A 23,449-nucleotide genomic window follows, 5' to 3' on the forward strand; every position below is an offset into this window, starting at 1 on the left:
GGTGGAGAACTTTGACCTTTATGTTTAGATGACTGAGTTAAGGACTTACTAATTGAGGATGATTGGAAACTAATCTCCAATTAAGAAGAAATAAGACTTTGATTGAAGAGATTTAGACAACGTGACCTAGGGGTGGAAAACTTTTGACATCTTTACTTTGTGTCAATTAAGGAGGCTTGCCTCCTTAAGAATGACTGAGTTATTAAATGTATGTACTTTGTTTAAAACTATGCAACTACTTTGGTGAAAACTTCATGGCCATTTTAATGATAAATTTCTATGCCATAACATGGTGAATGATGTATTTTGATTTTCTGTGAATGTTTTGTCTTAGTTTGTTACTGAATAAATAGAGAGTTCACTATACTGTGTAATCAGAACATTGAAAGCTGTTCACAGCAGCAGTAGTCCTCTGGAAATCTGCTTGTGCTTAGTGGCTTTACAGATACATACACATATACTTTGATTGAAAAAAAATCTGATCAATGAATATTGGAGTAGTCACTTAAATCACAAAAGGATTATTCATTTTGCTATGGAGAATAGGGGCTGGATGTGTCATTTCATTGGTATAGAGAACTCCCAAATGAGGAATCTCCCTCTACCAATTTTGTTTGTCACCTTCTTTGCAACTTAGTGTTAGAGAGCTTCCAAGAACACTGAAAGATGAAGCACCATCACAGGATCACACAGATAGTACATGTCACATGGGATCCCAGGTCTTTCTGACTCTTAGGACACCTTCCACATGTTACATTTCTCATCTTATTTTAATTGTCTTAACATGAATTTCTCTTAGTCTGTATGTATGTGATTGTATGTTCCTCCATATAGTTAATGTCTTAAGTGAGAAGTTGATGTCCAGACACTTAACTATAGAATTAGAAGCAAATTTTAAAAATTAATCAGAAATAAAGATAAACCATCTCTGAATTTATAATACAGTCATGATCTAATTCAATGTGAAATAATGACTATATTATTTTAAATGACTTTTCACATTTTGGGAGCACAACTATTACATAAGAGATTTACTTCATTCTTACAATTTGAATGTGAAAATCTTCTTCCACCACCACCCCAATGCCTCCCCTTTTAAAGCTCATCATACTGGAGAGTCATGTACACAGTGATTTTCTATACTCATTTTCACCTTAGTTTTAAGGTATTAGAAAGAAGGATTACTCTGGCATTCTAGCATACTTCTCATATTCTCAATGTTGGTTCTTATATCATCTTTAATTTTTCTAACAAATCAATGCATTTGCAATTGAGTACCCCAAAACACATGACAACTTTATTGAACACAACAAAATTAGTCACAGGGTCTTGGAGCTAGAAGGGGCCACAGAAGTCAAGTAATCCTACCTACCCATGAACAAGAATCCCCTCTTCAACATGACTAATGTCCATCTAACTTTTTAAACAGCCTCCTGTGATGTTTATGTCACTATCTCTAATGAAAGCCCATTTCACTTTGAGATAGTTGGAGGTTATGTTTTTGTTTTGTTTCATTTTTTCCCTTATATCAAATAATACTTTGGCCAGAGTTGATAGATAGATAGATAGATAAATATATAGATATAGATATTTAGATACAGATATACATATATACAAAATTTGTATAGGTATGCGTATACATATGTATGTGTATATACATGTATAGTATATATGTGTGTACATATATACATATGCACATATTTATATACAAGCATGTGTACATATACACAATGTATAGATACAGATATGTTGAATGAATTTTTATTTACACACAGACACAGACATGTATAAATATATATATGTGTACAAATGCATACCTGAAGAACCTGCACATACATACATGAATACATACAGATCTAGGAATAGGGACTTAAAATGTGTTTTCATTGGTACAGAAGACTCTAACATGTGGAAACACCCTCTACTAATGCAAGTCGGCATTTCCTCTGCAACTTGTATCCTTAGAGAGTTGGCTAGAACAGAGGGGTCAAAAATGCCATGTGACCCTGTAGTAAGAACAGGATTACAATTTAATTGGGAAACCTTTTTAAATAAATAAAAATGGAACAGTATGCATATCACAGGTTTTGTTTTAGTTCCATTTTGTTTTGTTTTATTTTTGCGGTTTTAAAAGTAAATATACAGGCAAGATTCGGTTTCTATTTGAGTTTGAAAGCACTGGCCTAAAGCACTGATTTACCCATGATCCCATAGCCAGGATGGATCACTGATGGGATATGAACCCTGGGCTTCCTGCCTGAGGTCAGCTCTCTATCCATTCTACCACATCCATTACCTCTCATAAACAAATTTACATGTGCAAATGTATGAGCATAATGACACATATGTGGCCACAGGCTCTTCTTTGTCCCTAGAAGTGCCCATCTCCAAATCTCCTAAAATAACTAAAAAGATCAATTCATTCCCTTATGCCAACTCTATTCTTTCAGACATAGAGAACTGGGAAGGGGCCCAATAGAATCCAATTACCCAGAAAAACCCTGCCTAAATTGTCTCAATTTAGAAAGTTTGATCGTGCTTTGAAAGGCTTGGCATTTTGTTCAGTATATGAACATATAAATATATATGTATATTTATATTAAAAGATTATTAATGTACAGTATCATGAATACCAATGAAGAAACAGCAGACTGTGGGGCAAAGGTGGCAAACCTGTCTCCTGGAGGTCTGCATGGCCCACAACAATCCCAAATGCAGCCTGAAGCAGATTAAAATGAAATTGGGAAATATTTAACAAAATAAGTAAAATATAATAGGACATAGATGACATTAATGTTGGATTTTCTAAGTCACAATTTAGTCTGCAGGGATCTTTATGTACAGTTCAACCTCCTCTGTTTCTATCTGAGCTTCTCACTGCTGATGTAGGCAATAGAAAGTCTAAAAAACTTTATCCTTAGAGTCAGCAAGATCAGTGTTCAAGCACTCCCTATGAAACTTACTATCTGGAGATCTTTGGGAAAGTTACTTGATATTTAAAATTTTCCCAGATTTTAAGTTACAAAGGAGCTATATCAGTATAGGTGGACAGATGAATGAATAGCAGGATGGAGATGGAGACAGAGACACAGAGACAGAGGGACAGAGAGAATGAGAGACAGAGAGACACAGAGAGCGACAGAGACAGAGAGAGATTGATAGATTGAGCATTTGCTATATTCTTAGTCTATCCTAGGCAATTTATTTCACATGTGAAAGGAGTTTCCATATTGGAATCTAGTATTGATAAAATCACACAGATCCAGAACTCTTCCCCTCAATAGTAAATAACATTTTAAAAAAGACAAAATAACAAACTTTGGGATTAGGGATTGATGCATTGTTTTGAATTGTTGATGAATTATTTGTCAAGAGGAAAGGCTAATGAAAGAATTGCTTTTTTCCTAAAATCAACTAATCGATAAAAAAAAAACACCTTTTTATTACAATGCTAAGTACTGAGGCAGGTAGATGCCTCAGTGGTGAGAGGGCTGAGTCTGGAATCAGGAAGACATAAGTTCACTCAGACACTTATCAGCTGAGTGAAGAGTCAGATACTGCTGAAAAAAACAAACATGAACACGCCCTGGGGATACAAAAAGGCAAAAGGCATAGTTTGCCCTCAAGGAACGAACCATCTAATTTTGGAGAAAACATGCAGACAAATACAAATACAAAGTAAACTTTATATAGGATAGGAATTGATTAACAGAGCAAAGGCCCAAGAATTAAGAGGGGTTAGGGAAAGTCTCCAGTAAAAGATGGTATTTGAATTGGAAAATAGTGGAAGTCAGAGAGGTTAGTAAATGGACTGGGGGGAAAGCCAGAGAAAATATCTGGAGCTGAGAGATGGAGTGTTTTGTTTGAGGAGAAACCAGGAGGCCGATGCCACTGAATGAAAGAGTAGCTGTAAGAGAGTTAGGTATAAGAAGAATGAAAAGGGAGGAGGGAGGCAGGCAACAAGGCCTTTGAACGTCAAGCAGAGCAGTCTGTTTTCTATCCTGGAAGCTATAGGGAGACAATGGAGTTCTTTGAGTAGAGAGTGTGATGATGAAATCCACACTCTAGAAAAATCACTTTGGTGGCGGAGTGCAGGATGGATTAGAGTGGAGAGAGACTTGAGGCAGGCAGACCCAGCCCCAGGCTATTGCAGTGTTCCAAGTGTGAGATGATGATGGCTTGCATGAATGCTGGTAGTGTCTACAGGAATATCCACGAGAGGTCACAAAGGTGAAAATGTCAAATAAATTGTTAACATTCAAAGTCATGAATCAGGGACTCAACTAGATTCAGAAATTTTTTTCAAAGAAGTAGTCTGAGTAAGAGAGTGAGACCAGTCCTTTCTCCTCTAGAGGGCCAAACACATGAAAGGAAGGGGCTCTTTAAGGCTGGGAGCCACGTTCAGGTTTCCAGCAAGTTATTTTCCTACCCTATAAAATATGACACAAATAGATCACAGGGAATCATCTTCCCACTAATGCATTGTTTAGGGACTTACTAACTTTGGTTAATAGTCTGCAGCCATGTGGATGCAGCACAATCCAAACCCTGCCTAAGCAAGCACCATAATTTGCTCCTTGATTTATTGAGCACTCAGCTGGCAGCCCTTCAAGCTTCCATGCATATATGGGCAATTGGGGCATCAGTGATGAAGTGCTGTTGACAGAAGTATGGCCTGTGGAAACAGGGTGGCTATAATAAGGAATCAGGGTAAGTCAGACAGCTGTATCAATGGTTATTCTCTGCCTTGATATTTCAAAATGTCAACTCACTATCAAAGATTGTCATGAAAGAAAAATAAAACTTTGGGGGAAAGGGGAGAGATTATATTACAATTCATGATCCTTTAAAACCTGAAAGTCTTGACTTTTTTTTGGTAAATCCTTAATCACAAGCAGAAGATCTACAGATCATTTGTCCTGATACTAAGTTAAAAAAAAAAGATGATTGCACAAAATGGTGAATGTCATGTTATCAGTCTTATTTTCAAGATACTATTTATTTTTTCCCAGATAATCTATCAAAGATTGTGTGGAGAAATTAATATCCCAGAGGAACTAAGAAACAAAGTATTAAACACATGATACACATCCACACACAGAGAGAGTCAGAACTTACTAAATGTTTGTTGATTCTGTGCTACATTTTTTTAAAGATGATTCTAATGAATTCCTTCCAAATCTGTATGGCACAGGGATACAAAATTCCTGTGTATCCATCCATCAACAATGAACTGATGAGATCATTGCTTATCAAGAGGACCATATAAACCTTTTCCTCCTTCCTCTGTGAATAACATCAGGACGTTCCCTATGGCTCCATTCCCAGTGATCAACAATTACTTGAAAAAATATACTACTAATCATTTCATAAAACTTCATTGCATATATACTAGCTAGTAACCAATACATATGATAAACTCTGAAATTGTGCAGAAACAATGACCAACAGCAGGAAAAAAGAATCAATATTCAAAGAAGAAAACAAATGTAATCATAGCAAGGAAATTACACATTTTATCAAGAACTCTAATTCATAAGTGGCCCTTATCATTCCCCTCTATTCATTTAAACACACAATCTCTCTAAAACTGGTTGCACTAGTCTGTAGAATATATGAGTTTGTAAAATAAAAAGATCATTTCTCTCCTTCCTTCAGTGAGAATCACAGATTCTCTGTGATGGTCTTATTCCAGAGAATGAGAGAGGAAAAAAAAATCAGTACTGCTTATGATAATTTAGCTCTGGCAGGTTAATGTAATGGGACAGCCAAACTCAGCCTCCGAGAGACTGGTACATTTGTGGTTGCATATGAAAATACAAAGAAACCATTAAATATTGTTATATTCCATGACAGGCTCAATGATTGTGTTGAAAATTCAATCAGCTTTCCTTGTCAGTCTAATAACGAGAATTTTAACATACTCATGCCAAAAAGTCAGTAGAGCATAATATTGCATTCAACAAACAGAATAAAGTTAGATTTGAATTCCTTGCTTTTAGACACCTCTGTCTCTCTGTGCATATATATGTCTCTGTGTATATAAATATACACACACGTATATGAATAACATATAGGTTGTTGCTGCTTTATCTGCCTTGTAAGGAAATTTGTAAGATGAGAATTTTAAAGGATTAAGAAAAAATATCTATTCTTAAAATTCTTGCCCTTTTCATTTTTATATCTTTAAATGTGCAAGGCACATTTAACTTACCCAACAGCATTGCACTTGCTGTTAATGAAAAGAAAGCAGGCTGTACAAATCTTCTTATGCCTCCTGTGGCAAGAAAACTATTATAGAAATGAATAGAAGAAAGTCCCTTGAGCTTTTTCCCCTTGCCTACTTGTTTTAAAAAGAGGCAGTTAGGATCACACTGAGAAGTGTCAAAGCTGAATGAACCAGTGGCATTTGGGTTGGTACCCTTTGGGCAACCAGTCCTTTATAGGGGGATGAGTCGACTTTGTCCAAGAACCAATAAATGAGAAACAGCATGCAGACAACCAGAGACAGGAGCTCAGCGAAAAACTGCTGGCAGAAGGAACACTTTGCTCCTGAAGATCTGCATGGGGTGTGTGTGTCAGGGGGTGGTGGTGGTTAGTGTTGCAGTTAATGGACGAGTCTCAACTGAAATTATATCTAATCTGTGCATCTAAATCCTAGTTATCTGCAGCTCTATAGGTTACAAGGCTGTTAGGATGCAGTGGACTAGAGTCACTGGGTAGATAGACCTTCCAGAACAGGATTCTCAGCTCTCAATGACTCTTACCAAAAAGGCACGCAGGTTCTACCATGCAGAATTGACAAACATCCTCTCTGGCCAGGTTTCCTTTCCCCAATCCCGAATTTGAATGTTACCAACCAGTAGCAGTGTCCAAATGTGGAAAAAAAAATCTGGGGGCTTCTCTTTTGCACGGTCTTCATGTCAAGGATGGGTTAAGCCACCCATTTCACTTTTGTCTGTATTCCCAGTACTTAGCACAGTGACTGGAACGTAATAATAGTCACTTAACAAATGCTTGTTGATGACTGATTGATGTGAGGAGGAACTTTGAAAGATGACCTAATTCAATGGCCTCTGCCTCCAATGGCATACTTGTTGATTACACTAAAGACTCAAATTCAGATATGTTTCTTTCTTCACAAAGACTGATTAATGTAGTTGCATGTGCTTCTGGACAAAGGACTGTGTAATGCATCTTAGGGAGGGACTTTGAACAACCCCAGTGGGACCACAGTCAATTTCTAAGATCTCTGAAATACAATTTGACAGTCAGAAAAATGCTATCTTGTCACATTAAGAGACTTGGCAATGAATCTCATTTTCCAAGCTGTGCAATCATCCACAAGTTACTTGGTCATGTAAACAGTATAGCCAAATTTGTGAACTCTCAAAGTCTCAATTTCCTCATCTGTAAAGTAGGAATAGTAATACTTGTACTATCTAGCTCACAGAGTTGTTAGGAGGAAACACTTTGTATTTGCATGCCCCATCCCCCACCTTTTCTTACCTTCCCTATAAATTCCATTGGCATAGACAACTTTCAATGGAAACTAATGCAAATATGCATTTTTGAGGCTATTCGGTTGCACTGCCTTGTCCAGAGTTATAAAACCAGTTTGTGTCAGAGATAGAAATTAAACCCCAGTCTTTCCAATCTGACGTCAGAATTCTAGGCTTTACTTCATGATTCCTTTCTTTATAAGCTTTAAGAGACAACCTTGTACATGAGCTTCACAGTTCTCCCCATCCACACAAGGGTTCCATTGTATAGACTGCAGTAAATCTATAAGCGTAGAGAGGAAAAATTCAACCTTTATTTTCATTATCTGCTAGCTGAAAGCATTTATTTTAATTACAATAAAAAAAAGTCAAACAAAGCAAACATTCTGAGGAACCCATAGGCTTCACCAACCTGCCAAAGGGGTCTATAACACACACACAAAGTTAAGAAGCTTATAATGCTTAAAAATACGAGTTATTGTTATATAGTTCAACCTCATCATCATCTTACAAATAAATATAATTTAGTCAGATTTTGAAAATATCATTATTAATGGGGAATTTAAAAGAATACAATCAATAAAAATAATCTGGTTGTATCATAACTTTTTTCCCCAAGTTCACTTTGCATCTAAACTAGTTCAATTCAAGAATAAATTAAGTCAGTCACTGAATATTTATCAAACAACAAATGTATTTATAACATTTTTTTAGGTGAAAAGAATTTACAGATCAGAGAAAAGATATATTACTTTTCCCTCAAGGAGTTTCAAATGTCCTGAAGATAAATGAATTAAATTATAGTAGCATCTATTTAGTACTTCCACTAAAGTCCTAGTTTGATGGCTCCTTGGGCCAACAGAGGACTATGGGTTATCAGTGTTGCTGTGAGTAGAGTGAAACCCCTGAATCTCTGAGAACAAGAAAGGTCTTCAATCAAAAAAAAAAAAAGAAAGAAAGAAAGGTCTTCAGTGATAGGTCTATGATCTATAATCCAAAGATCAGTTAAAGTCTGCTAAAAAGGATTTCATCACCAGGTAATGTGTGTGCATGTGGGGGTGGAGTAATGACTTTATAAGAAGAGTGCTATAAGAAGGTGGAGAAGATGGCTGACCTTCACAAAAAAACAAAACAAAAAAATTCTCACTGACATTTTTATTTCCTTCTCAATGGGGCCCATTCACTTTTCTAATTGCATATTTCTAAGATAGAAGTGGTTTGAACCTTATATACCTCATTCATTATTAGAGGCAGCTATTTATACTGGTTAAAAATTATAGATACAGGGGTGCCTAGGTGGCACAGTGAATAGAGCACCAGCCCTGGAGTCAGGAGGACCTGAGTTCAAATCCAGCCTCAGACACTTAACACAAAACTAGCTGTGTGACCTTGGGCAAGTCACTTAACCCCAATTGCCCTACCTTTCCCCCTCCAAAAAGCAAAAAAAAAGAAATTATAGATACAATTTCACATCATAACTTTTATACTCTGCTGGCCAAATTTCCATATTTTTGAATATTACAATGCTTGCAAAAATAAAGAAAAAAATAATAATAGTAATAGAAACAAAATTTCAACAACCGTACTGAAAGCTTATATTTGTTTTATACTCTTCCCAAGTAATTTAAATATTTCCCTTTGCATTGATTGGTTTAATTTAAAAAAGAAACAAATGTGGCATGATTTATCAAATGATTTGGCTTTTTAAAGAAAGATTACTAAACTGGAGACGATAACAACAGATGATGAAACGATAGGGAAGAAAAGAAAATGATTTGAGGAATTATCGATTGTTATATAAAATAAAACTTGTTTATTTTGTATAACAATATGTTTTAAATAATAGATAACTTATGTTTTCTCTTTCCCTTTTCTCTGTATTTATCATTGGGTCTTTATCACCTCTGATTCTCTATCCCTGTATATTTCTTTTTTTCTCCATGAAGCAGAAGAGTGTGTCTATATAATAACTTTTGAATATAAAAAAAATTACCTTCTACAGTATTATGACTTCTCAGAGTCATACAAGATTTTTTTTTTAAGTGCTATTGATATAGGCATATCATAAGATGGGAAGGTATTCATGGGTTGTCACCTGTCCCTTTGAGGGACACCCAAACCCAGGAGACTACAAATTCATCAAAGTTACAAGTTTGTGAGAATGTGTTACAAGTCCACAACAACAACAAACAGCAACCAAACAGTGTGTAATTCGTGCCTTTGGGAAGGCAAGTCTTTCAGTTGGAAGCACTTTTTAGTTATTTATGTCACATGTTGATGACAAAGGACGCTAGGTGGCGCCATAGTCCACAGAGCGCTGAACCTGGAGGAAGAAAGACTCTTCATGAGTTCAAATTGGACCTCAGACACTTATTAGTTGTGTGATCCTGGGCAAGTCACTTCACCCTTTTTGTCTCAGTTTCCTCATCTGTACAATGAGCTGGAGAAGCAAATGGCAAACTACTTCAATATCTTTGCCAAGAAAACCCCAAAAGGGGAAACAAAAAGTCAGACACAACTGAAAAAATGACTTAAGAACAACACTTATGACCAACGGGATCATTTCTGAGACCCAGAAAAGAATATTTAAGAGGATTTTTTTTTCCAGAGAGACCTAACCCTCTGCTCCAAAATCTTAGTTTTCCATCCCCCTCAATGAAGACTTCCAGTCTATAAGAAATCATGATTACAGAAGGCTGACTTCATTACTTGCTGACTTTATGTTCTTTATGACATTACAAAACACTACTCTGATCAAAGCTGACAACTCTGTGGTATCCCATCCATACGGGGTTGAGCCATCCTCCAGTGCCTCCTCAAATTCATTTGCTTCTGTCTTTCCCTCTAATGGAAACATTTGTAAAGGTCATGGGGGACAAAAACACTTTTTCAGAAAGCAAATCTGAAAGAACAGAATTGAGAGTGTCTGTGCCTCTCAAGAGTACTCTCAAACTCATTGGGTGTCTAGTCATTAATCCACATATTTACATAGACATCCTCTGATTCATCATTAATAAGTATGCTCTCTATGATTTACTTGAAGGAAAACAAAACAAAAGAATCTTCAGAAAGGATAAATCAGCATGTTTCCAAAGTAAAATAAACCAATTTCCTAAATGACCAAACATAATAAGCTAAATAATCTTTTTAAAACAATTTATTGCTTTTATTTGACTAATATACTTTCCATATATATTCTTCCCTCCTTTGTTCTGCAATCCTCTTTCAAATAAAGAATATGAAAGAGGATAACATAGCTATACAGTAGAACTAACCAACACACTTGCAAAGTTTTTTAGTATGTACATCCTGCCACACCCAGAGTCCCACTCCTCAATAAGCAAAGGAAGTGAATTTTTTTTGCTTTCTTATTTAATGCCAAATTTGAACAGTATGTTTTCATAGCATTCACTTTTATCTTTTAGTACTTTCTATTTGTAGTATATATACATGTTATAAATACATATTAAGTGTGTATGGCATGTATATATCTTAGTCTCTGTGTGTATGTATATGTATGTATGTATTTCTGATTCTGTTTACTCCATTTGGTACGCGTTCATATAAGTCTTCTTAGACTTCTCCAACTACCTTTCAGACATGTTAAACAAGATATTCCATAGACATCTTCAATTCAACATGTCCACAGCCGAATTTATTATCTTTCCCCCTAAACCTTCCTCACTTTTTACTTCTTCCCTATTGCTATGGAGGGTAATGCCATCCTCCTTGCCCTCAGTCTCACCACTTAGAGGTTATTCTTGACTCCTCACTATCTCTCACTGCCCAACTCATATTCAATCTATTGACAACACCTATTGTGACAACATCTATTTCAACTTTGCCTTATTTCTCAAATATGTCTCCTTCTTGTCTGACACTGCTACTTCTTTGGTACAGTCATCATCACCTTACACCTACACTATTGCAATAGTCTGATAGTGGGTCTGCCTGCCTCAAGCCTTTCCCAGCTCCAATTCATCCTCCATTCAATGATCAAATTAATTTTCTAAGCTTAGGTCTGATCCCATTACCCATTTATTTAATAAACACCAGGGAGTTCTTATTACCTCCAGGATCACATACAAAACCCTCTATTTGTCATTCAAAGCCCTTCATAACATAGCCCACTCCTACCTTTCCGATTTACTTATACTTTCATTCTCACCATAGACTCTTTAAATCAGTGACACTGATATGCTTGCTTTTCCATGAAGAAGATTCTCTTTCTCTTGGCTCTGGTAATTGTATCTAACTGACCCCATGCCTGGAGTGTTCGCTTCCCTTGTGTCTAGTTACTACATTCATTGGTTTCCTTTAAGTCCCATCTAAAATCCCATCTGCTGTAAAGGAAGCCTTCCTCAACCCTTATTAATTATAGTGTCTTCTCATCATTAACACTATATGGTTTGTTTGTACCTATTAATTTGCTTTTTGTCACATTCATTAGATTGTCATCTCCTTGAGGGCAGGGACTCTTGTTTCTTTTTATATTCCTAACACTTAGTAAAGTGCCTGATACATAATAGGAACTTAATAATTGTTTGCTGACTGGTTGACTAACTTCTTCATAGTCACCGTTTTTACAGTCTAATAATATTTAATTGTATTCCTATGTTTAGTCTTCTCCTTGTTTATGAGATTCTATTATTTTTTCCTATTTCATTGCTACAACAAAATGGTGTTATACATTTTTTAATGTATAGGGAAACCTTCTTATTATTATTTTTAAGGCATTGACTCCTTTGGGGTAGATAACAAATAGTAAGATTTCTGCTAAAGGGTATCTATTGGAGGAATTTTTTTTTGCTCAATTACAAATTTAAGCTGAATATTCTTTCTGAGTATTAAATATAGTACTTTCTACTTCCCCAAATATTTACTTTAAGGTAGAAAAAGAAGGATTTTCACAATCCCAGAAACAGAGACCTAGTTAGCCCAGTTTGGGGAAGTTCTCATCAGTAACGGACACTTAGCAAACTGAGCAGCTCAGACAAGTCCATTACTTCATTCTGGCTAGACACTGACTATTTCCCCTTCCCTTACAGCCATATACTAGCAGTGATGTGTGAATAAAACCCATATGCTTTAGCCTAATTCTAAAAGTTATAAATCATAGAGGAATAAATAAAAACCCAAACAATTTCTCAGAAAAGGAATAATCACTATTACTGCAAGAATGAAAATCCCCAGAGTTTAAGATTCTGTAGCAATCTCCTGGTTATGGGATCAATTTCCACTTTTCAATAATCTCTGAGAAAGGTGACCATGAGTACCACACATTACAGATGTTTGTATATATATTTTGAAACTAACAATCAATGACAGAGGCAACAGCTGAAGGCCCCTGCTGGTGCATTTGAGAGAAATACTTCAGATTTCCTTGTATTTACTCCTTGGGGTATTCAAGCTATGACAATGGAGTCCCCTGTACTGCTGACATCTTCTGGCCAGATGTTGCTAAGACTCTCTACTTCTACTACACCCCCCACCCCCATTTTCCTCTTGGCAGCTACAAGAGGTTGTATCTCTGAGATCAACTTTCTCAAGTCCCCTAGAATAGCCTACTGGAAAACCAAAGACCTTTATAGAAAAGAAACACTTACCTAGACTCTCTGCAGTATCTAAGACTTTTGACTGCCATCTGCTTTCTAGACACTCTTGCATCCTTTAGCTGCCTGTTCCTCCTCTTATTTCTGTATGAAGGCAGAGTGAAAAAGAGTTCCAGGTAGCAGAGACACAGAACCTGTTTTGTCATTATTCTAAGCTGTATGATCTTGGACAAACCCGTTATCCTCTCTGGGCTTCGGTTCCATCCTCCGTAAAATGAGTGCCTTGATGATGTTTTAACTCACTTCCGGTCTAGGACTGTGATCCTGTAATCATTTTCTGGCTTCACATCCATCTTTTAAATGCCTGAAAGTGACTTTTCCTAAGGTTTCCTTCCTTGGATCTTTGCTTGACACCTCTTTTCAAAATTCTTAACTTTGGCAATCTCACCCACTTCCAAGCCTTTATTTACCTCTAAGTAAGTGATTCCTAAATCTATATGCCAAGCTCTGATGTCACGCCTGAATTCCAGCCTTGAATCTCTACCTGTAGGTTCTATTTGAATTTCATCTTCAACTTGTCTAAAATCAGGTGATTCTCTCCCCCCCCCTCCCTCCCCCCTCCAGACATGACACTCATTTTGGCTTCATTATTTCTATCAGTATCCCTCCCATTCATTCAGTCTTCCACACCTGAAGCTTTGGTATTCTCATTATTTCTTTCCTCTTACTGTTTCCTATCCAGTCAATTGCCAAGTCTTATCTTTTCTCTTTGGTATCTCTAATAGCTAACTTATTCCTTCATTTCTATTTCCAGCATCCTCAAACAGGCCCTTAATCATATCTGTCCAGTAGATTGCTATAGCCTCACAACATGGCTTCCAGAAAGGAACCTCTCTACCTTCCAATCATCTTTTACACCACTTTCTTCCACATTGATAGCAGGTAGGAAGTTATCACCTACCAACAAATTTATCCTTCAAATCTTGGAATCCAGGGTCTTCTATGGTCTTATGTCCCACCTTCCTTCCCAGTCTCATTTTCTTCTAATTTCTTCTGTATACTCTCTACTTTAACTGAACTGTATTGATTCTTCATCCACCCTGATTTCATGACCTTTCCTTGTGTTCTTTCCTATTCCTTAAATTCCCTCCTTTGCACATCTCTTTCTTCAATTCTTACCATTCTTTAAAGATAAAATCAAATCATTTTGGCATCACACAGTCAGTAGTGACCACTTCCCCTTTTAACTTCACATCACACTTTGCTTATACCTTGCATACTCAGCATGTATCATTTTGTGTTATAATCATAATAGCTATTTAGTATATGGCATATGAATCAATTCAGTTCAATTCTCAATTGTTCCTGCCCTCAAGGAGCTTACATTCTCCTGAAGAGAAATAACACAAGGAAGACACCTTCAAGATCTTCTAGTTGATTCGTTTATTGTTTACTAGATGAGGCTTAGAGAGGAGGTGAGATGCCCAATGTCATAAATTATATGAAAGAGAACTACGTTTCATATTCTTTCGATAGTAGCACAAGGGTCTTTTTACTAGACGATAGAGGGCAAGAGCTCTAGTAAGGTCACATTTATCTAAACCCTGTGTCCCTTGGAGCTTAAAATTGGTTAACAAAACAGGTCTAGATCTCACATTTTATACTTGTGAGAAACTCTCATACTGGAAGATCCCTTCACCAAAGCCCACGACAAGTCATTTTCAATTTATAGATCTTAGAAATATTCCCAGGGCATGGAGACATTTCATGACTTGCTCATGGTCACATAGCTAATTTAACCCAGGCACAAGACTTGAATCCATATCTTCCTAAAGAAGTTCTATCTCATTTACATGGCTTCACATGGACAGCCCTTAATAAACATTGGGCAAACTTAATTTTACAATTTTATGCAAGGTAATTTTTTCCACCAACATCAAAGTAATCCATTGAAATACAGAACAATTTTGTTCTTTCATTTGGTTTCATGAAAAACCAGTCAAACACAATTTTTCAATATCATTGTACATAAAAGAAAGATGATGCTGGAGGGTAAATTTGCTTAGGCTTCTGAATACACACAGGAAGAGGGTTTAAAAACCAGAAAACCTTTCAATTAGATCAGTAACAATCCAGAATGAAGAATATAGTGTAAAAGTAAGTATGGACTCAAAAGTATCACCACTATATGCTTAACTCTAAACTCATCTTCCTTAACTGATTTTGAGCACCAATAATGACATGTAACCAATCTGGAATCAGAGGACTTGGATTCAAATCCCACCTCTTATTTAGTAACTTACTACCTGATTGCCCTTGGCCACATCATTCAGCAATCTTGACCTCATTTCCTAACTATGTATAATGAGAGGACAGGCTATGTAGGATCTAAGCTATACTGCAGGTCTTTATCTGTGATATTATCCAATAATACTATATCTATTTATCTATCTATCTGCGTATATATGCATGAACATATATGTATGTGTGTATAGGTATGTACACATATATACATGCATGTATACATAATCACTTTAAGCCATAGAGATATATAGATAGGTAGAATAGGGAGCCAGAGAAGCACTGGTTAATTATTCAATATGAGATATTTAGAGAGGAGAATCAGATCTTGTTTAATTATAAGTCAGAAGCCAAGTTTTCTTTCAATACGCCACGGGGAAAATCCAGTTATGATGCCTGAAGCTTATATCAGTAGAAATCTGAGACACAAAGGAAGCTTGTTTCAACAGAACCTTTCTCAGTGTAATCCCTCCCCAACATATCTCAAGAGTTTGCTACAGGGTTAAGATTCCTGACTGCCACAGGTTAGAGCTTTATAGCTGATGAAATAGGACCTGTCTGAACTTGGAGAATGAAAATAGCTCACATTTCTCTAGCACTTTAAGATTTTCACTTTTTTTTCCTCTATAACCAGCCTTGCAGGTTGGTGGGACAAATATTATGTCCATTTTATAGATGAGCTTCAGAGAAGTTGGATTGCTTAGTGATGGCCACATAGCTAGTGTCAGAGGCAGGACCTGAACACAGTGCTTCTGAAGCAAAGTCTTGGCTTCTTTTTAACATCACCGTATTATTCACTAGAAGCCAGTAGAGCACCAGCCTTACCCCTTTAACTCTGAACTACTAAGAAGATATTTTCAGTCCTGGTCTAGGTATAAGTGTGAAATTCATTGTTATTTTGTCTCAGGTGATCAAAAGAGACTTGCTGAACAGACCAAAATAGAACATTTTAATGCAACCAAGGATGGGAAATGTCACTTCGGCTACCATGGAGAATCAAGATATTCCTTTACTATCTATCAGCAAAGTTTATTGAAAGCCTATTACATGTAAGACTTTCATTCAAATTTAGGAGGAAAGATGGGTATATAAATAAAACAGTTAAAGGTAACATGGAATAAATGTCAAATGTAGGGCACAGTGTCATGGAACTTTAGCAGAGGAAGACATCATTAAGGAGGTAGAATTGCTTATTGATATCAGGGTTGCTTTATTTCTCTTGACTCATTAGGCAAAGCAAACTCTGACTTCTGACTGATAATTAAGAAACAGGAAAATTCATTGAAATATATAAATGAATGGTTAAAAATTTAAGTGCTATCTGTCTCATTCATATAATATAATATACAGTATGATAAAATATGACATCATGTTATGTTATATAAAATTATATTACATTACATAAAATTATATAATAATGTTAAGCACTGAGGATACATATACAAGAAAGAAAGAATTACCTGCCCTCAAGGAACATACCTTCTAATGGGGGAAGGTAATACCTATTCAGGAGAAGGGACATATGTATGAAGCAGTATAGTTTGAAAATAAGCTGGGGCCTGGTTTCAGGCAACTTATGGCTAAAGGTCACTTATCAAAGCCCAGAGTCCCAGAGTCTAAAGAGGTTCAGGATGAAGATGAGAATGATGGCTAAAGTAGAGACAATATGAAATGGCCAGGAAGTATGGGAAAGAAGGAAGTTTATTTATGTAATATGAATAAAGTTTAATAGTCTTACTGAAGCATTGCTGATGGCCAACACATGAAGAAACCTAGAGAAAAGCCTTCAATGTGTTAAGAAGTTCTTCTAGGGAGGGTTTTTTGGAGACCATGGAGGAGAATCACAAAGGAAGAGAAGTTAGAAGTTAATTTGTGATCCATACTGGTTGAGGGGATGCCCACATCAAGGAAAGCATGGAGGTATCAAAAGGAGTAAGGTACAGTATAAAGGGCAGTAGATCTGGAGTCTGACAGTGGGTTCAAATCCTGTCCCTGCTTACAACCATCATGAATTTAGGCAAATCGTACGAACTCCTGGTTGTCTCACTCTCCTCATTTATCAAATTGAGGGGATGGACTAGATGGTCCCTAATGGCCCTTGTAACTCCAGATCTCTGATGCCATGAAGCACAAAGAAGAATCTTCCCCAACCAGTTTGACTGAACCTTCAGTTGTGGCCATAGTTAGACTTTCCCTTCCCATGCAGAAACCTAGCCTCTTGAGGGAAATGGTTCCCTAGATTCATATGAACTTAGGAATTAAGATGTGCCAAAAAGGATATGGATTTCCAGAAGTAGGTAAAATCAAAGAAATAAACTAGGAATCTGAAAGTAAAGTCCTCAGAATGACGGCAGATCTGTCTGAGCATATTTTTCATTTGAAGGGTCTCTCTAAATTGTTTAATTCTGTCAGCCTGAAGCTCTCAGTGATATAATAGGCCCCAGCCCTTTCACTCTGCATTGACTGTCTTTGCCCTATGCTTTGTTTGACCTTTTAGGCATGAGGAAGATTTTGATCTCAGCTTAGTGCTTCAAAAGCCTGATGTTGATATTTCTTCTTGGTTTCTGACCACTGAGGGCCTCTGCTTTATGGTATGTAAAGAAATTAAAAGATTCTTTCAACATCGAGTTGAAATAAATAAATATTTTTCCCCTGTAGTTGGAAACCATGTAAGGAATAACATTGTTGGACTTAACATGCTTGCTGTCATTACGTTTCTCCCACCCCTAACTCTTCCCTTTTCCCAACTTAGTTCTTGATAATAAAACCATTCTCCCAGTCACCCAGGTACACAAGCTCATAGGTATCTTCAATTATTTTCTCACTCTAAATCTATAAATACTATCTATTACTAAGTCTTTACATTTCTATATTCACATCTCTCTTGTATAGTTATACTTTCCACGACACAGCCAGAATCCTGGTGCAGACCCTCACTGCTTCATGTCTAGATTTTTTCAATAGCTTTTTGGTCAGCTTTCCTGCCTTAAGTCTCCCCCTACCACCAGTCTACTCCACATCCTGGTGCCAAAGTGATTTTCCAAAGCACCGGTCTCACCTGCTCAGACCCTCTACTCAGTATGACTCCTCAGTGATCAGTGGATCATCATTCCTTCTAGGAGATAGTATAAAATCATCTGAGCCCTTCACAATGTGGCCCCTTCCCGTTATTTTTCCAGTCTTCTTACTCTTCACTCTCCTCCATATACTCTCTGCCCCATCAGCATTTGCCTTCTTATATAATGCCATCTCCTGAATTTGTGCTTTTTCACCGGATGTCTCCCATACCTGGAATTTGTCCCCTCTTTACTTTCACCTCCTAGCTTCCTCCAAGTTGCAGTTTGCCTTCTGTAAAAGGCCTTTTCCTAATCCTCAACCCCAACGGACAGAGCCTTCTTTCTGCAGTTACTTTCTACTTAGACTGTTTGCATCTTGTATTTTCATAGCTATTTCATGTTATCTCCCCATTAAAATGGGAGGTGCTTAATGACAGGAAGAGTGTGGTTCCCTTTCTAAATATTCTCAGTTCTTAGCGCTATTCCTGGCTCATGTAAACGCAATTGACCCATTGACTTATTCCAAGCCCAACACTTCCTGGTAGCAAAAGGTAGCCTACAAAGAGGCAAAACAATGATATTTCTGTGTCCTCCTAAAGTCTGCAAAGTGCTTTCTACTCATTGTTTCCTGTGGTCCTCACAACATACCTGATATATAAGTAATGTAAGAATTATTTCCTTATTAGAGATGAAGAAAATGTGGTCCATTTGATTCTTGCAAAACCAGAATTTTGGGCTCCCAACTCTAATGCTTTTCCTCTACATGATCACTGCCTATTATAGAGTTAGTGTCATAAAGTAGTTATCATGAAATGGAAAATCTTGGAATAAGGATGCAATCAAAACTTAATCAGCATGTGTACGTTGTGAGCACCCAAATGATATTATTCATAGTCAAAGTCAATAGAAACAAGAATATAGTTATCAAAAAGGAGATTCAGACCTAAAGCATGGACTTTAAGATATCGTCATAGGTTAGCATAAGAGGTGAATACTGTTGTACAAACATTAAATTGACTTGAATGCATTTTCCAATTATAAGTGATATGTCAAATTAACCATCATGAAGCACCATGGCAACAATGTTAGGCAATATCAAAGTGTCATAATTTAATGAATTACCCTTACTAGCTTATGGATTCATCACTGAAGATATGTAAATACTGGCAATATATAATTCTTTAAAAAAAACTTCTAATTTTAAAATATTATTTAAAATATGTGTGATCGCTCAAGAATTAGTTCCTTTGGGAAAAATCCTAGTCACCTCACACTAAAAATATCTCTGAAGCTAGAAAAAAATGCTTGAAGATTTCCAGGGCAAACCAGATCAAAATTTTTCAATTTTCTTGAAGCTTTTCCTTTGAAAAATCTTTAAAAATGTTAGTATTTTGTTGAAAAACTTTCCACAATGCATGAAACTCTGTGCCACATTCTTGAGTAGTACAAATTGAAGATGATTGAAAATAATGTAAAACTTTTCTTGGTGATTGTGAACTTATTGTGAACATAACTTATTAAACTGTATTTGAATTCAGTAATATACCACAGAACAATTGACATATGGAGGACTATTTGTTCCTGTAATGAATGGCCTCACACTATAGTGCTTTCATAACTATTACTGAAAATCTTGTGGAAATAAATATTAAAAACTCAAAATAAATAAAATTTAAAAAATAACTATTACTGATTATACCATCCCAATCCTCTGATATTTATCAATTGCCATTTTTTTTTTGGCCTGTGATCCTGATACGTTCCCATCATTCCACTACTCTACATTTCCTATCTTAACGTAAACCAGGGAGATTTGGAGATTTTTAAGAAAGACAACATATCAAATATGTTAACTGACTGAATATGAATGAGAGTAATTCTCTACAGAATTCTATATGAATGCATCATAACTTTTTCCTTCAAAGTAAAGTACATGAAGTTTGTGACAACTAGTTCAGTTACATTTTTGTTTCCCCTGTTATTTCAATGATTTAAATTTCAAAGAATGCAACAGATAAATGACAGATTGTTACATAGGACATTTTCAAGTCATTTTATGATATTTTAACAAATTATTTCAATTGTCACAAAATTTAGCATATATGAATCTGATCAAAGGGACAAAAACATGATGGCTAAAGAAACCTGCTCATGAAAGAATGAGAGAACACCACTCCTAAATTCATCCCAGCTCTAGCGAATTGAAGTCCCCAGAGAGATTAAAATATTGTAAACCTCTTAAGCTACAGTACCTAGATTTTGGTTGCTACAACTACTCAAAGTAATTTGTCTTGTGACCCCTGGAAGAGTTTTCACCTATTTCAAATTTGAATTTCAGAGCTGACTTTAAACTTTCAGAGCAACAGGGCTGCAACTGAAATTACTTGTTTCCCTCTTGCAAGAAACCATCTATCTATCATTTTTAGTATTCAAGTATTAAAATGGATGACAGACTGGAAAAAAATCCCAACCTCAACTAATGACATTCTAATTAGCTCATTGTCAATGGTGCCATTTCTCTCCTTCTTACCTTACCTGGCTATATCAAATATAGTATCTGAGATACTGTTTCCTTGTATTTGCTTATGAAAACCAAAGGTCATCAAATGTCAATGGGTAGCACACTGAAACAGATGACTATATACCTGGAATCTGTTAAAAAAGTAGGCCTGATTGGTAGAACAGAGGGCCAAGTGACCTAGTAGATGGAAGTTCCCAATTTAGAGTCAGAGCCCTCAGTTCAAATGCTCTGACACTTAGTCATGTGACCATTAGAAAGTCATCTCTTCCTTCTGAGTTTCAGTTTTCTCAACTCTAAAAGTGGGTGTCCCACCTGTGGTACCTACATTTCAATACTCTTGAGACAATGAGATGAAACAATGTAAGAAATATATTTTTACAAACAAACAATGCTAAATAAGTGTCAGGTATAGTGTCAAACATTGAAAATTTGGAGAAACTTTAAATATCAACTATTCTTCTCCCCCATTTTAAAGATAAGGAAACTAAGACTCAAGAGTGTCTAAGACATCTATACACAGTGACAAGCTGGTACTCAAATCTAGATCTTCTGAGTTCAAGGGACATTGCTTTTGCTATAAGATTATCAATTACTTTAAGGCTGTAAGTACAGCACTTCTCTTTGCCTCTCTCTAATGACAGGACAGTGGTTTTCATGTAGTAAGTACTTAAAGGTTTGTTTATAAACATTATTTTCTTCAACTCTTCACCTGACCTTCTTGATATTCCAACATAGAATCATATGGCCATGATAAGAGAATACATTAATTCCAAATACTAGAGCTGTCTAGATTTTTTACCAAATGCAACTCATACCTACAATAAAAAATTAAAAACAAAAATTAAAAACCCAGTTTAACTGGAATGGATCTATCCACTCACAAGAGGATCCCAGGATATATCAGTTTCTGTTGCCAAATAATATATTTGATGCATTACACTCTTTTTACAAAATTACCTCCAGAAAGCTTCCCAATCCATATGAATATATTAACATTCAAATAGACTTTAAGCAAGTGAGTGATGGACTAGAAAAGGCATTCATAAAATTTAACCCAAATAACCCTCAGATGTGGAGGATATTTTGTATTGGTATTAACTAGAAACCTGCCTTACAGCTTTCTTTCGTCTCAAACAGCTTAACAAAAAAGAAACTATAGAAAACAAATGCAATGTTCTGCTACTTTCTTGTCCGGAGAAAAAAAAAAGAAAACCCATTAACTTCCTCACTCTAATTCTCCAACACTTGACAATGCAGCAGGGCACTAAATGCCACCACTATATAAAAGACAGGATTCTTATATATTGCTATATTATATGACATGGATCATGAGATAATAAAGTAATTTTCATTTGCTTGTTTTCTGTGCAAACAACTGCTTTTGGACAATCACAAACAAGCTTAATTTCCAAAGCCCAGCTATGGGTCAATCTTCCTATAATCATGGGTACCTTTGGGCTATGCTCTATCAACAAAACAAAACAAAACAATAAAAAACAACAACAATAAAAACAAAAACTACTGATTGGTGGGTCCTAATAAAATATCTGAAAAACAGGCAACCAAAAGAAGAGGGCATCTATATATCTCATAAAGGAATAGAAGGCTATTCTAAGGGCAAAAAAAGATGAATGTGCTGAATAGAGATAACATCCCAGTTTTTTTTTTCCAGAAGTGTGCTTTTATTTATCAAGTCCATATAAAAAGGCAAAGAAATAATAAGGCTCTAAACTATGCCAAGATGACGTTGACAGATCTAAGTTACAGTTCTTCTATTTTCTCAACTCTCCTAGTAATGAATGTCCTAGAGAGAACATCTAATAAAATCCCTAAATATACCCCATTGGAGAGTTCCCTTTCTAAGAAGCCTGAGTCAGATGCCCTTCCATTACCTAAATATTTTCTTCATTTGCAGGAGATGAAGCTGTTATGAATGGACTAGTTTTGGGGTAATTTTAGAAGAAACCTTGCCTTTCATTTTTGACATGAAGGGATAAACTTTCACCATCTACAATAGTTTCTTCTATCACCACCCACAATTTGGGACAGAGAGAAGGAAAATATCTAGCAAGCCAAGTAATTATGGAGTGATGTTGGTAAAGTGACAAAAGTTCACTCCGAAATATGGACGTTTCATAACTAGCTAAGAATGAACATGGGATTGTCAAGTTGATGAATAGGTTTAAGCCATAGACTCCATGTAAGCGAATCCTTAAATTGTATTGGGGTGCTTTAGTGAAGAAGAGGCCTTCCTTTTCTAAAAATAATATTTATTATGTATTTTTTAGTTTTTTTTAATTGAGTTCCAGATTCTATTCCTTCTTCCTGTCCCTTCCCCTACCCACTGAGAAGGCAACATGATATAAATTATACATATGAAATCATACAAAACATTTCCATTTTAGCCAAATAGCAAGAAAAAGAAAAAGAAAGAAAAGAAGGAAAGAAGGAAGGATGGAAGGAAGGAAGGAAGGAAGGAAGGAAGGAAGGAAGGAAGGAAGGAAGGAAGGAAGGAAG

At 36.1% G+C, this 23,449-nt stretch overlaps 1 long non-coding RNA gene across 1 annotated transcript in view; it reads right to left on the reverse strand.

Annotated features, from left to right (window-relative positions):
- Positions 1 to 6,736, reverse strand: part of LOC138161682 (uncharacterized) — a 166,816-nt gene extending 160,080 nt beyond the window's left edge. The window contains exon 1 of the long non-coding RNA XR_011168428.1: positions 6,215 to 6,736. This is a non-coding gene — a long non-coding RNA (uncharacterized lncRNA). The remainder of the gene's footprint in view (positions 1 to 6,214) is intronic.
- Between the last annotated feature and the right edge of the window lie 16,713 nt (positions 6,737 to 23,449).

Source organism: Petaurus breviceps, unplaced genomic scaffold (assembly GCF_028583685.1).
Source record: "Petaurus breviceps papuanus isolate PSGF00001 unplaced genomic scaffold, PetGlider_PUasm1.0 185, whole genome shotgun sequence".
In the NCBI taxonomy this organism is placed as follows: Eukaryota; Metazoa; Chordata; class Mammalia; order Diprotodontia; family Petauridae; genus Petaurus; species Petaurus breviceps.